This window comes from Durio zibethinus, chromosome 21 (genome assembly GCF_047325235.1).
Source record: "Durio zibethinus cultivar Kanyao isolate XHJ-2024 chromosome 21, ASM4732523v1, whole genome shotgun sequence".
NCBI lineage: Eukaryota > Viridiplantae > Streptophyta > Magnoliopsida > Malvales > Malvaceae > Durio > Durio zibethinus.
Genome location: NC_143182.1, coordinates 15962175 through 15978287, shown reverse-complemented (window position 1 = coordinate 15978287; position 16113 = coordinate 15962175). Strand labels below are relative to the sequence as shown.

The window sequence follows — 16113 nt, the reverse complement described above, 5'->3', positions numbered from 1 at the left end:
ATTGGACCAAACCACGTTAAATTGTTGTCTCATGTGTGTTTGATTTATTGTTTGATTTTACTTCTGCTGATGTGATTGGATTGGAGACTTTTAGCCCAATAAATAGTATTAGAGCTATGGTGTTCCCCAACAAATGGTATCAGAGCTGTGGTATTTCCCAACAATATCTACCACATAATGGTATGCAATTTGATTCAGCCATTAGATTCTTTGATTTAAACAATGTATTTTTCATATTTTATTTTGGTGCAGGATTTTAAAAGTGACTAATTTTCTTATGTGCTTAAATTTGCAATTCACAGCATAGGTAATAAATCGGAAGACTTTACACAGATAAAACCAGTATTGCGAACAACACCCATTTTATGCTTAACCATTTACATAATAACAAGCCTTTTTGGATTCCTTTTATTCGATGATGCAACATTGGATAATGTGCTTGCCAACTTTGATACTGACCTTGGCATTCCCAATAGTTCCCTTCTTAATGACGTTGTTCGTGTTAGCTATGCTGCTTACCTCATGTGTGTATTCCTTATTGTCTTCTATCAATTGCGACTCAACATGGATGGCCTCCTCTTCCCTTCTGCAAGGCCTTTAGCTTTGTCTAATATGAGGTTTGCTTTTATTATTGCTGGACTCATCACAATTATCTTCTTGGGTGTAAATTTTATACCCAGCATTTGGGAAGCTTTCCAATTCACTGGAGTAACTGCTACAGTTTGTCTTGGGTTCATTTTCCTACTACTATTACTCTTAGGTGAGTTTTTGGTCTTTCAATTCGATTAGATATCAGCTAACCTTTCCTTCACATTGGTGATCAACTTTCTTATATCATACATTAGAGTAGACTGTTGATGAGCCTAGATATTTATTTGTTACAACAAGGTTTATACGCTTGGGAATAAAAAATTAAAACTTAAACATGGTTGGCATCGGCTCAGAAATGTTAATAAGAAAATAAGGTTAAACTGCATATGGGACTCGGTTTTAATGTTAGATAGCTTGAAAAGTTTATTATTGCTGTCAATTGTCCAGAATGATGAGATGTTACCACTGCTAGGCTTTTTTAATTTTCATTATTGGTATAACTGATTGTGAGTATAAAAAAGGAACTCTCTTAGGTTTATCTTTGGTTTAAAAATGGAAATTTTTATTAAGAATTGTTACTTCCACCTTATTTGGCCTATTCATTTGTTTAGATATTACTTGATTTAAGTTCTTATTTTGTCTTGATTGTTTTCAGTAGACTTATTAGTTTTTAATCCAATAATAATCATAAATTTACATTAAATCATTTTCCATTGGTATTTCAGGGATCGACACTTTATAGTAACGAAGAAGGATAAGATCTTAGCACTTTCATGATTGTCCTTGCTGTATTTTCAAACTTGGTTGCTATATATAGTGATGCCTATGCTCTTTTAAAGAAAAATTCTGGAACAAGACCCAAGGCATAATCTATCTGGATGTTTCCCTTGATAGTAGGGAAGGAGATTTATGGTCACGTTTTCATTGAAGAGACCTACTTTATAGAATCATTTGATATCACATTCAAAATTTTGGGTTTTCAAAGGAGGTTTCATAATCTATTTAATGAGATGAACTTTTCTTTCAGTGTTGAAAAGTTAGATTGTTAGGGAAGTGTATGTGTCACGGACCTAAAGATGAGTCCTGAATCCCACATCGAACATAATAGGAAGGTCACTGGGGTATAAAAGGGTTCACACCACCTCCGCCTTGTGAGGCGCCTTTTGTAGGACAAAACCGTGAGGCCAGGAGGGCCAGAGCGGACAATACCTCACAAGGGTGTGAACCGTGGCGGAAGGCTGATCTGGGACGCCGGAAGGGTGAATGCCCGGGTCCCGGAGCCGCGCGGGTTCGGAGCTTAAGTCTCGACCCGTGACAAGTGGTATCAGAGCCAGCCCTAAACCGTTCGATCCACGCCAAGCACCTCGAGGGAGGTAGGCAGGGTGGCCAACCTCCGTGACGAGGGCGTCACGAGGTTGGGTGAGGGAGAATGTCACGGACCTAAGGATGAGTCCTGAATCCCACATCGAACATAATAGGAAGGTCACTGGGGTATAAAAGGGTTCACACCACCTCCGCCTTGTGAGGCGCCTTTTGTAAGACAAAACCGTGAAGTCAGGAGGGCCAGAACGGATAATACCTCACAAGGGTGTGAACCGTGGCGGAAGGCTGATCTAGGACGCCGGAAGGATGAATGCCCGGATCCCGAAGTCACGCGAGTTCAGAGCTTAAGTCTCAACCCGTGACATATAGACTGTTATACGCCATCCCACAAAAAAAAAATAATAAAGCAATATCGTACAGCTTCATGCTCTATTTTGAATCATGTTATGTAGACATTATGTAAAATTTCAAATATGTATATTCAGGTTGTAACAAACTAGTGGTTGTCATTGCTTGATAATTCTGCCTACCTATCTTTACAGTAAAGATGAACTTCTAGCCCTTTCTGGAGGCATGACCACCTTCGTTTCTCTGAAACTGTCTTATATATTTGCCTAGTCCAAAATAAAACAAGTGTTCTATTTTTCAGTATGAGCAGTTTTGGACAATTGCATCGGCATTGATATGAGTTGTGATAAAAATTGGTGTGATGTTTTTGCTGTGAAGGCAATTTATGACTAAAATTCCATTCTCAGTTAAATATTTACCTTAATTGAGACGTTATAGTGTTTTTGCACTGAAAACATCAATAATCAATCACCTAGTATGTATCAGGACTTTAACTAGATGTACATTACTATATTTGAATGGCAATTTATAGATGAAGCTAAAGTTTAAATTTGGTGCATTTAATACTTTATTATGCAAGTACGACATTTTTTTTTTTTTCTGTAGTCTTGATTTGTATCTTCATTTTTTTTCTTCTTTCCTTTTAGGCCCAATTTTATTAATTAATTTTTTTCTTTTGTTTTTTTTAATTTTTTATTTTTATAAACTTCTTCTTCTATTTTCTTTGTTTAATCACATTCCAGTTCGAAAACTCAATGACTTAAATTCTAGGCCAAAATTTGTATTCCTTTTTCTGTTGCTATTGGTTTCAAGTTTTGAAATATCATTTTAAAGCATTTTGGTTTCAAGTTTTTCAAGGTCCATATTACTTTGATATGTGAGATTTTAAAGTATTTGGTGGTAACTTCATATTTGCTCTACAATTTTTAGTCAAAACAAAATGACTATCAATAATTTTGAGAACACTCCAAAAGAGCATGAACAAATTGTTGTGAAAGCCCATTTACTACCAAAAAACCAAGATGAAGTAAGCAAGGTCAATGAAATTGGAAGAGCAATTCTTTCCATGGATCTGTGTTTAACTTAACATGCACCATAGTCGATTATGGGATTATGAGCTTGCCTAAACCTTGAAATTTTGAGGTTAGTTCTTGAAGGTTGTCCTGATTGTACCTTTTGCACTCTTCACTAAGCAAAACAACATGAACTGGTGTTACTTATAACCTCACTCTTCCTCTAAACCTCAAAATGTGCAATTAGGAAGAAAAACACCTAGGCCTTTCAATTTTGCATTTTCTATTTTAAATTTACCACATACATAATTAGTTTAGTAATACAAACCCTTCAATACATAGAACTTACCAATAAGCAGAACACTTTTTTGGTTACTAAATAAAAGCTATTCATAAAATGCAGATGCATTTTGTTTTAGCCACAAAAGAAAGGGTAACGGTAACTTTCTTTAAAGGTATTTTCTCTTGAGTTTTTTAACAGTGAGACTTCTCTTTATTTTGTAAGTCTTAACACTAAAGATTGAAATCCCATCAAAGAGAGAGAAAAAGAAGAAGAAGAAAACACTACTGAGACATAACACATAGAACACCCAATTGGGATGAATATATCTTTGTGCACTACAAAAACACTTATTCTTATTTCTAATCACTACCAAATCTCACATGTAACACATAGAACAATCACCATTAACTGCTTTTGCCTATTCATTATATTAATTACTAAGTTACAATCTCTATCTCCAAACTTCAACGAACTAAGATCTGTTATTCATTAGCATGCTAACATGACATAATAATGACAAGATCACATCCTTATTGTTTCATAGGAAGGTAAGGTATAGTTTACTACATGAAAAAGCCCAAAAGTCAGAGCATGCCAATAGAGGCAAAAATGATGTCAGTTTGACATATTATTTCTTGTCTATATTTGAAAAATATAGAGACCATAAGTTATATTTGAAACATAATTATTCATTCATCATAAGGCATAGTGACCACAAACATTAGTTGAACAAAAAATTAGTATTACAGTAGAATGAAAAGTTGATTAGAACAGTACTAGAGTAATAACTAATTAGTTGAAACAGCCAAGCATCCTTCAATACTTAATGGTACACTTTAGGCTATCGTTTTTGGATAATAATAATTCAATCATCTAAAATTTCTAGGCACATTGCCTTCAGTTGTTCCATAGAACGAAGACAACTATAAACTTCATCATGTTGAAGACATTTTATTAGAGATGGGTCTGGAAGGAGAAATGGATAGCTTAACAGCATATTAGCAGTCCACCTTTTACCATGATCCCATTGAAAATACTTTATCAAGAAATCTCTCCCTGTGCTTGACATGGTTTCTAGTATTTCTGGCGAATATATTGAAATCAAATCTTGATCCCAAGTCCATCAAGTCATGATATTCCCATGGTATTTTTTTAGTGATCATTTCAAGAACAATGCACCCTATGGACAATATATCTAAGGCAGTATTGATGTGTCCATAAATAAAAGATTTTGTTGACATGTAAACTGTTGTACCTAGAAAAGTTGGCATCCAAGGATTTGGCATATGATGTCTTTCTCTAGGTTGCCTAGTCAAGCCAAAATTAGCAATCTTCATCTACTAATTGAAGATCACAAGGATATTTTCTAGCTTTAGATCACAATGAGCAAAGCCTTTTCGATGAATATCCTAAACCCCTTCAAGCAATATTCTAACGTAGCACTTGGCATCACCTTCAGGTATCATGCCCCCATATTTTTTGATTATCAAGTCCCAAAGACTACCACCAGAAGCGTATTCAAGAAACAAGTTGTAAACCAACATCCCTTGACCTTGATCAATGCTCAATGTATCACCATAACATTGAACGATGTTACCACAACCAACAAATTATTTAAAACTTTGTAGCTCTTTCTAAAGTGAAGTAGAATATTAGTAAGGACAAATTTTCACAGCAGAAACTTGATAATCAGAAACGGGGTTTGTGGGTTTCACAAAGTGAACAACTCCATAGGAACCCTTGCCAGAAGTCTTAAGTTTGACCCACACCATGGTTAAACCATTCCTTGATACTCCTTTTACTACAAGAAAATCATTTATGGTTTTTTTGTGAAAGTCAATAGAAGAAATGAATGAAGGGTTTAACGACTTGATTTCTTTTTTTTTTTTTTTTGAAACTTTAGGCTAATTTTGTTTGAGGTTAAAGATATATGTATAAAGATGGGGGAATAAGGGCTTAGTCGATTTTTCACTTAACTCAGTTGTACTTGAATTTGATAATAATGGTAATTGATAATTTGTGTTATATCTTGCGATTTAATTTTTTTTAATTATTGATTTTCTTAATCAAAAAGAGCCAAGGGATGCCATGGTGACTATTACGTAATTGTTTTTTTAATCATAACCTTGTCTTGTTTTATACGGGTTTTTATCTTTTTATTTTTATCTTTCTATTTTTAGTAATTAAAAGTAAAAAAAGAATAAATAAAAAACAAGTAAAGAATAACAAAAAAAAAAAATAAAAGATGAAATAAAAACAAATAACCAATAACAATAAATAAATAAATAAATAAAAGTATCAACCAAATAGAGCCAATAATTTAAAAAGTTATCATTTAACTTATTAAGTATTACTTTAATTGTTTATTAATCTTTGGCTTGTTAATTTTTTCAAAATTTTATTTTGACATTAAAATTTTCAAACTTTTCATTTATTTTGTGAGTGTTTTATTTATCAATATAAAAGTTAAATATTTTTCTATGTATTCGAATATACATTAATTTTACTTTAAGTAATATTGTTATATAATTAGTTTGAATTTTTCAATAAAAATTTTAGACATTGTTTTACCTTATATTTTTTATTTTTTTAATATAAGTATGGTTCTATCAATTACAACTAAAAAATAAGAAATAAAAAAATACAGTTTAAATTTCATCATAATAGAAAAAAATGTACTAATCATTAAATTAAAAATCTTGTTTCATAAAATTATATTATTTTACATAATTATTTATATTGTGGATATAATTTGTACACTAAATGCCAAAATATGAGAATCTTTATATAAACTAATCTATTTACATAAATTATTAAATTATTAAAAAATATTATTATTTTATTTTAAACTTAAATAATTTTTTCTTTAAACCTTAATTTATATTAATACTGGGTCTCAATTCAAGTGACATCAACACAATTATATGTGCTATAAGACCTTATTGCTCTTACTGGTTCTAGCACACCGGTATTTAGGAAAAGGGGCTAGTTAGGAATAGAAATTTCACAATCTTTGTCCATGTGATCAACTTGTGGCATTGGTGGTCTAAATGCAACTGAAGCAAAATATGAAGCACATTTAGGGCCTTTTTTTGTTGAAAAGTTGCTTTGAATACAAGTGTCCACGATACAAGTCTAATTGAATCGAAATAGGTATAATAAAATATTCAAATTTTATTTTAATTTAAAATTTGTTATTTTAAATTCTATTTAAATTTGAATTCAAACTCAATCGAATTTTAATTTTTAAATTCAAATTTGATTCGAAATAAAAATTGAGTTATTTGAATTTACTTGATTAGATTTTTTTGATAAAAAATGACTTCGATTCTCATTTTCGATTTTAAGTTCGATTATGTATTTGAATTTGAGCTCAGATATATAAAAGTAAAATAATAAAATTTTAATTAAAATAATAATAATATATTAAAATTTAAAAATTTAATTAGATTCATGAACTATTTGATTCGGATATTAAAATATTTAAACTCAACTTCTTCGATAAATTAAATTATTTAAGTTCAAACCCAACTTGATAATGATTGAACCTACGAATATTGATGTATCATTCATATCCTAATCATCAACTTCAATTAATTTATTTGATCCGTAAAAGTGACCAAATCTAAGATTAAAAATCTCATATATAAATATATTAAAATAAATATATAAATGTTTATTGGTATACAAATACATAAATATATATAAAAAAATATGTTTATTGGCATATACAAATATCTAAAGGTTTACATATTTATTGGTATATTTGTAGGTGAAATATACCTATATGTTTGTAATTTATGTACTCCGTGTATTTTCCTGCATAGAAAAAAACTTTGGATCCACCTAAAACCTGACCCGGCCATTTTCCCTCCTTCGTCCTTTGGTCCATAACCCATTTTTAGATCCGCTTAACATTGCCAGCTGTGGCGGATTATTCTTCCCAAATTCTGTGGTGTCTCTCCGCCTCTCTCTCTCCGTAACCATGACTGCCACGATGGGTCCACCGCCTCCCCGATACCCTAAACCCTGTCCGAACCCGAACCCGAACCCGAACCCATTAGCAGAGAAGAATCCGAATCCACGAAAGCAAAACCTTGATGGGTCCTCCGCCACCTCCTCCCAAAAACCCTAAGCCCCAAAATCCCCAAGACGAAGAGAAACAATCAAAATTCAAATTCAGAACCAAATTCGATTGAAAATCCATCAAATTCAAAACAATCTTCTGTGCCTTACACAATCCCTCTGTGGAGTGGACCACCTTCTCACGATTTTTTCCTTGAGGTCCTTAAAGATGGCTGTGTCGTTGACAAGTTTAAAGTGTAATTATTTTTACCATTTTTAAGCGTTCAAATTTTTTTTTTTTTTGGGATTGTTGAATAATTTTGAAATTTGTTTGTAAAGGTATGAGAAGGGAGCTTATATGTTTGGGCGGTTAAATCTTTTTTTATTTGACTATGTTAACATTCTATGCGCATTAAGGTAGGAATTAAATGGCTTAAATTTGGTTGGTGAAGTCTGTAGAATAAAATAAGGACTAAAATAGTTTATTTTGTTGGGATTCTAAAGTAGATTCAATTAGCTAAGTAAGAAACTTTATGGTTTTAAATGGCAAATGACTTGGATGCCCAGGAAACAAACTTTTTTTTTTTTAGATTTTGTCCTCTTTTTGATGTTTACTCAAATAAGTAAGAGGTTTACTCATCAATGTTATAGCTATGGGCATAACATATTTCAATTTCATTATGGTTACTAGCCTTAGGTGATTACGATTATATGTTTTAGAGCTATGCTTACAATGTTCAAAAGTATTGGCTGGGCTTTCGCCTTCCTGGCATAAATTTTTTCTTATCCTATTACTTTTGCTTCAATCAGTTAGGAAGTTATTGATACTAATAATTTCTCTTTTAATGAATCAATTAAGCAAAGAGTAGATAACATATTCTTTATTTGTCCAGGATTTGTATATCTCTTGTAGATGGTGAACACGACTCAACCTCTGTTACCATAATCATTTGATTTTTGATTGCCAATTGCTCGAAGTTGCTTGTTTTATATTTTTATGTGGAAAATTTTATGGATGTGCTGCTAGATTATAATGTCTTGTGCTTGTGATATTATGCTAAGTTGATTTTCTTTCCAAATTAATTAGGTAACCGAAAGAACTTATGTGAACTTACATGTAGGTGATGTCATTTGGTTTGGCTAGTAAGTAGACTTTTGCTTGTCTGTCTTGCTCATATTTTGTTTCTCCGTCTTCTTTCAATGACATTCATTTATTTGATTTTTGTTTGGATTATTTTTCTTACTTATTTGACTGGTATCCTTTGCAAAGGGAAAATGTAATATCAGTTTTAGAGCCAAATGATTAAGCATTGCATGCTATTCTGTTGTGCATATATATCCATCTGTTCTCTTTCCCTACAAAAGGACTATTTAGCGTAGCTTCTTTAAGCAGTAATGTATTGGGCCTAGTAGATATTATAGTGGGAAAAAATGATACAAGTATTTGCTATAAAAGACATAGTTTCTTCACTTGTAAATTCATCAGTTATTTTTATAACATGCGGTATTGATGGGTGGAGAGCTTGCTGATGAGGCGCATAAGTTTCTGTAAATCTTATGTTTAATAGCTTGGGTTTCAGTTTCCTCTATACTTTCTAAACCTTTTAGTGCTTCATTGCAATTACCTTTTTTACTATGTTGCATATTTTTATTTTTTGTTTTACTTATGGAAGAAAAAGGAGCAGAGGGAGAGAAAAAAGATGTTATATTAGGTTGTGGGTTTTTTTTTTTACTTTTTTATTGTGCAGTTCATCTCGTTTGTATATTTTTCAAGGGCCTTCTGAGTTGATACCACCGATAAGACTTTTATGCAACCTATTTTGGTCATTGATTCTTTCATTTGATCATAGTTTTTCAATTTAGGGCCAAGTACAATTACTTTTTTCACTTAAATTCTTTTGTTTGTTTCCACAAATCTTTTCTTTCTTAGAATTTCCAGTTTTCAGTTTCTACAAAATTTTTACAACTCTTGTCAATTATCATATTCAATCAGATGTCAGTGTCCCATTTTATGAAATCATGTACATACCTGTGCAGTGCCATTCTTATGGTAAAAGATCCTCTTTGTGTTCCATATATGTTCATTTTAGTTTATTCGTTAATACATGAACAAATATCTGATTTTTAACTACTGGGAAATTATAACATCATGTGTCTGCATCCAACAACCTAAATACATTTTAAGTGGAATTCTTTTTTAGAATACTGTAGATAGCAGTGGCTAGAGTGGGTTACTATATTTTCTTAAACGTTTGAATTTCCTGTGGATTGATGAATTCTTGCCACCTTTTCCTAGGGAATCAGTCATTTTTAATTTTAAATTTCTAAAAAAGATACAAAGCAATCGTTGGAAGGAGTAATAGTCCAGCAAACTAACACTTGCAAATCCAGTTGTATCTTCTCTGAAGGAGAAAAAAGCACCAAGTTATTATATATACTTTGTTTACTTGACATCTTTTCGAGAATATGTTATGAGGAAGTACTTGGTTGAGTTATGTTCTGGATGATAACCTTCTCTTCCACTTTAACATTTAGTTGCATTCAATTCTTCTACTGGAAAAAGAATTAGAAAGACTGCAGAACTATTTTATTGTTTCAGTCATTAAAATTTTACTTCATTTTTTTTTATGCACTTGTCCTTTTTTTTTTTTTTTGTTTGATTGATGTAATATGTCTAATGTTTTTGTGTTGTAGGAAAAAGACTTGAATGTCATTAGAGAAGATAAGATGCAGGAAGAGATGTTAGATCGAGAAGCTTCACTTAGACGAGCAAGGGCAGAAGCATCTCTTTCTGATGGTGTCTCATGGGGCATTGGAGAGGATGCTATTGAAGAAGCAGAGGTTTGTATTACTTTTATCATATGTGTAATGAGGTTGAAATACTTTTTTTTGGCTAAGAATCAGATTGGAATACTTAGAAACTAATATAATTAGCTTCGATGCAATTTTGTATGATTGTTTTGTGATCAACATCCATTCTATGCACTTGGAGTTTTTTTTTTTTTTTTTTTTGTGTTGATTTTCTATGTCATTAAAACACATTTTGTTTTTCTTTTTTTTTTTTTTTAAAAAAGACCTCAACATTATTTCCCAAAATTTGGATGAGTGCAATGGCACAATTGTTGTGCTTCTTTGAGGATCCATATCATTCCATTAGCAAGCAATCAAATAAATATAATGAATTTGGTGACTTCATTCCCTGCTGGTTTTTTAGTGCTGATTACTTATTTGAATGCCTTATTCATGCGTATGAATTTAATTATAGGCTGTCTTATCATTCTCTGTTTTTTGTTTTTAGAGGGGGTAGAGCTTATCATTTTCACTTGATGGCCTCATATGTTGTACATTTTCATGATCAATCCCTAATTTCATATTGTTTTGATGTAAGGCTAACAGATAATTTTATTAATTTCTTTTCTACTTAGTGATGTCATTGGGATATTTATGATGATACTGATGAAGTGACTTGGCAAACCTACAAAGGACAGCTTACGGAGAAGCAGGAAAAAACCCGTGATAATAAAAAGAACTGAGAAGGTAAGCCCTTTTCCTCATTTAGGCTCCTTGTTTTTAGTTGTCTAAACTTTCTTTCTAGGTTTTTAGCTTCGACTTAGAGGTGTAACTTTCTCATCTTTTCCATGCCAGTGCTTGTTATGTATCATTTACTACTTGTTCTGGATATAGATTGCCCATATGAAGAAAGAGATAGATACAATACAAGCCAAAGACATTGCTCAAGGTGAGTTGACACAAGGCCAGCAAACATAGATTGCTAGGAATGAACAAAGAATAATACAGGTATGGTCAAAGTTATGTGGATAGGAGTGTGATGTATTTTCATTGGAGTATATGGTTTGATTCTTTGAGATTGAGCCAAAGGTTTCTTGTTGGCCCTCTTCTTCCCTTTGATTGTGAAGAGAAATTAAAGAAAATTATTGATGTGCTACTTCTTACAATTTTGGTGGACAATAGAAGAGCTTGAAAACTTGGAAGAGATGTTAAATGACAGTATTCTGAAAGCATAGGTGCACGTTGTGGACTGATATCTCATGTTAAGTGGAAAGAAGGGCCAGAGGATGAAGATGAAGACTTTTCAAGGTAATTGTTGTTTTGGGAAATTCCTGATGGATACAGAAATATTTGAAGATACTGCAAAACAAAAAAGAAATAAAGATTTCATGTTTGCCTCTGCTGCCAAAATTGTTGAAATGCGTGCAAACTTTTAGATACTCTTTTGCTTTAGTTACTCATCTAAAATATATTTGTATAATTAGCAGTTATTGCATTTACTATTCTAAATTTTCTAAGCATTTTCTTCAACTTTCTTATCCAAGTATATCATAAGGATATGTGTCTGGTTTATTCTTCAATTGTCTTGTGATGCAAGATCAATAGTTAATGATCATTAATGATTTTTGATTCTTCAGTGATGATGATGAATTCTACAACCGGACAAAGAAGAAACTTACTGTTGAGTAAGAAGATAAGAGAGATTGGCATCAGAAACTGCATTAGAAAAGAGAGATGCCATTAGGAAAGAAATTGAAGGCAAGAAAGAGTTGCTGTTGAGTAAGAAGAATAAATTGGCATCAGAAACTGCATTAGAAACTGAAGTTGGAGATGCACTTGATGCTTACATGTCTGGGCTTTAATCCCATCTAGGTGAGACAGTTTTTAAATTTAAAAAAGATATACATTCTAACAAGTTCTGCATAGAAAAGATGCAGAATGCTGATGATGCAAAAAGTTGAACTCGTTGTTCATTTCCAAATCATAGACTACATGTTTTGATATGATCAGCACTGGTATTCTGGTACTTCATTTTTTTCTTTTCTTTTTCTTAGGCTTCTTTTAGTCGCTGCCTTGTTATTTCCTTTTTCCTTTGAAAGCAAAACAAGAAAAGAAGCCTTAGCTTACAAAATCAAAACTATTTTTTGGCAATTAATAAATAAACATCTGAGTTCTATAGATAATAAGAAGGAAGAATTTACTTCTCTATGCAGCCATTATGTTTGAAGTTTTATTACATTTGAGCTATTTTTTCATCTTTAATTGTGGTAACCTTTTTTCTATTTGTTTTTACTTTCTTGGCAATCTAAAAAAGATAGTAAATAGTCAAAAGCAAGTAGCAAAAGTGGTTGATTTCCTATCTTTCTTCGTCAGTGCTTCGTAGGGCAGTGCAACTTGAGAAAGAACTGTCTGCCCTTCAGTCTGAGTTGGATCGGGTCTTGCACCTGTTGAAGATTGCTGATCCAACAGGAGAAGCTGCTAAGAAAAGGGATACAAAGGCACAAGCTCCTGCACTGGACAAATCTAGGCCTCCTGCTGCTGCTGTCAAGAAGCAGCCTCCAAAGGAACCCAAATAAATTAGTACATCTACAGAACCAGCAAATTCTTCCATGCAGAAAGAGGGCAATGCAGATGTCTCTATGGAATCAATCAAAAAACCAGAAGAGAATATTGTTAGTGATACAGCTGAGAGGCATGGGAGAGGATGCTATTGAAGAAGCAGAGGTTTGTATTACTTTTATCATTAGTGTAATGAGATTGAAATACTTTTTTTTGGCCAAGAATCAGATTGAAATACTTCGAAACTAATATAATTAGGTTCGATGCAATTTTGCATGGCTGTTTGTGATCAACATCTATTCTATGCTCTTGGAGTTTTTTTTTTTTTTTTTGTTGATTTTCTATGTGATTAAAACATATATATATATATATATATATAAAGAAAAAGACCTTAAAATTATCTCCCAAAATTTGGATAAGTGCAATGGCACAATTGTTGTGCTTCTTTGAGGATCCACATCATACCATCAGCAAGCAATCGAACCAATATAATGAATTTGGTGACTTCATTCCTTGCTGGTTTTTTAGTGCTGATTGTTTATTTGAATGCCTTATTGATGCATATGAATTTTATTATAGGCTGTCTTATCATTCTCTTTTTTTTTTTTTTTGGGGGGGGGGGGGTTAGAGCTAATCACTTTCACTTGATGGCCTCATATGTTGTACGTTTCCGTGTACAATCCCAAATTTCATATTGTTTTGATATAAGGCTAACAGATAATTTTGTTAATTTCTTTTCTACTTACTGATGTCATTGGGATATTTAGGATGATGCTGATGAAGTGACTTGGCAAATCTACAAAGGACAACTTACCGAGAAGCAGGGAAAAACCTGTGATAGGATAATAAAAAGGACTGGAAAGGTAAGCCCTTTTCGTCATTTAGGCTCCTTGTTCGTGGTTGTCTAAACTTTCTTTCTAGGTCTTTAGCTTCGGCTTAGAGGTGTAACTTTCTCATCTTATCCATGTCAGTGCTTGTTATGTGTCATTTACTACTCATTCTGGTTATAGATTGCTCATATAAAGAAAGAGAGATGCAATACGAGCCAAAGACATTGCTCAAGGTGGGTTGACACAAGGCTAGCAAACTCGGATTGCTAGGAATGAACAAAGAATAACACAGGTATGTTCAAAGTTATGTGGATAGGAGTCAGATGTATTTTCATTGGAGTATATGGTTTGATTCTTTGAGATTGAGCCAAAGGTTTGTTATTGGCCCTCTCCTTTCCTTTGATTGTGAAAATAAATTAAAGAAAATTATTGATGCACTATTTCTTACAATTTTGGTAGATAATGGAAGAGCTTGAAAACTTAGAAGAGACGCTAAATGAAAGTATTCTAAAAGCATAGGTGCACGTTGTGGATCGATATCTCTTGGTAAGCAGAAAGGAGGGCCAGAGGATGAAGATGAAGACTTTTCAAGGTAATTGTTGTTTTGGGAAATTCCTGGTGGATGCAGAAATATTTGAAGATATTGCAAAACAAAAAAGAAATAAAGATTTTATGTTTGCCTCTGCTGCCAAAATTGTTGAAATGTGTGCAAACTTTTAGATACTCTTTTGCTTTAGTTACTCATCTAAAATATATTTGTATAATTAGCAGTTATTGCATTTACTATTCTAAATTTTCTAAGCATTTTCTTTAACATTCTTATCCAAGCATATCATAAGGATATATATCTGGTTTATTCTTCAGTTGTATTATGAAGCAAGATTAATAGTTAATGATCATTAATGATTTTTGATTCTTCAGTGATGATGATGATGAATACTCCGACTGGACAAAGAAGAAACCTACCATGCACAAAGTTGGTGAAACCCAGTCTATTGAAACTGCTGACGGTCTTCTTCATAAGAGAGATGCCATTAGGAAAGAAATTGAAGGCAAGAAAGAGTTATTGTTGAGTGAGAAGAATAAAATGGCATCAGAAACTGCGTTAGAAACTGAAGCTGGAGATGCCTTTGATGCTTACATGTCTGGGCTTTCATCCCAGATAGGTGAAACATTTTTAAATTTAAAAAGATATATATTCCAACAAGTTCTGGAAAGAAAAGATGCAGAATGCTGATGATGCAAATAGTTGAACTAGTTGTTGGTTTCCAAATCATAGACTACATGTTTTGATATGATTAGCATTGGTTGGTATTCTGGTACTTCCTTCGTTTCTTTCTCTTCTTTTTCTAGGCTTCTTTTAGTTGCAACCTGTTGCTACTTCCTTTTTCCTTTGAAAGCAAAACAAGAAAAAGAAGCCGTAGCTTAGAAAATCAAAATTATTTTCCAGCAATTAATAAATAAACATCTGAGTTCGATAGATACTAGGAAGATGGTTATGTATACTGTTGCAAAGCCCAGTAGCCTGGTGCTGTTGAGAAAAAGGAGATTAAAGAGTCAAAGCAGGTAATAGAAATGGATACAAATAAAGTTGATGAACTTGTTGATTACAAAGATTGGAAGAAAGTACTTGGGAGTTTTGATGATACACAGGTTAAAGGGCAGTCAGGAAAAGGAACGACTGCCTCTGGTCTGATTATAAGGAAACAAAAACAGGTTGCGAAATCTGGTTTCAAGTTCTTCAAGGTCCATATTATGCTACCATATGTGAGCTTCTAAAGTATCGCTGGTAACTACACATCTTCTGTGCAGCTTTTAGTCAGAACAAAATGACTTAATGATTTTGAAACACTCCGAAAGAGCATGAACAAATTGTTGTGAAAGCCCATTTACTACCAAGAAACCAAGGTCCAAGATGAAGTAAGCAAGGTCAATAAAATTGGAAGAGCAATTCTTTCAATGGATCTGTGTTTAACTTGACATGCACCATAGTTGATTTTGGGATCATGAACTTGCCTAAACCTTGAAATTTTGGGGTTAGTTGCTGGAGGTTGTCCTGATTGCACTTTCTGCGGTCTTCATTGTTCACTAAGCGAAATTGCATGAGCTGGTGTTACTCATAGCTTCGCTCTTCCTCCAAACCTCAAAATTTGCCGTCAGGAAGAAAAACACCTAGGCCTTTCAATTTTGCACTTTCTATTTTAAATTTACCATATACATAATTAGTTTAGTAATGCAAAACCTCTAGTAATAAGCAAAAAACTTTTTTGGTTAAGAAATAGAAGCTACTCATAATATGTAGCCTCATTCT

At 32.7% G+C, this 16113-nt stretch overlaps 2 pseudogenes across 1 annotated transcript; both read left to right on the top strand.

Annotated features, from left to right (window-relative positions):
* Positions 1-276: 276 nt before the first annotated feature.
* Positions 277-1524, top strand: LOC149512945 (amino acid transporter AVT6A pseudogene; annotated as a pseudogene).
* A 5772-nt stretch (positions 1525-7296) lies between these two features.
* LOC149512944 (uncharacterized) lies at positions 7297-15282 on the top strand (annotated as a pseudogene). Its single transcript, XR_016331652.1, has 10 exons — positions 7297-7880; positions 10318-10464; positions 11049-11160; positions 11308-11721; positions 12051-12285; positions 12787-13137; positions 13740-13835; positions 13983-14094; positions 14262-14394; positions 14724-15282. The product of XR_016331652.1 is annotated as an uncharacterized LOC149512944 (transcript).
* Positions 15283-16113: the final 831 nt, after the last annotated feature.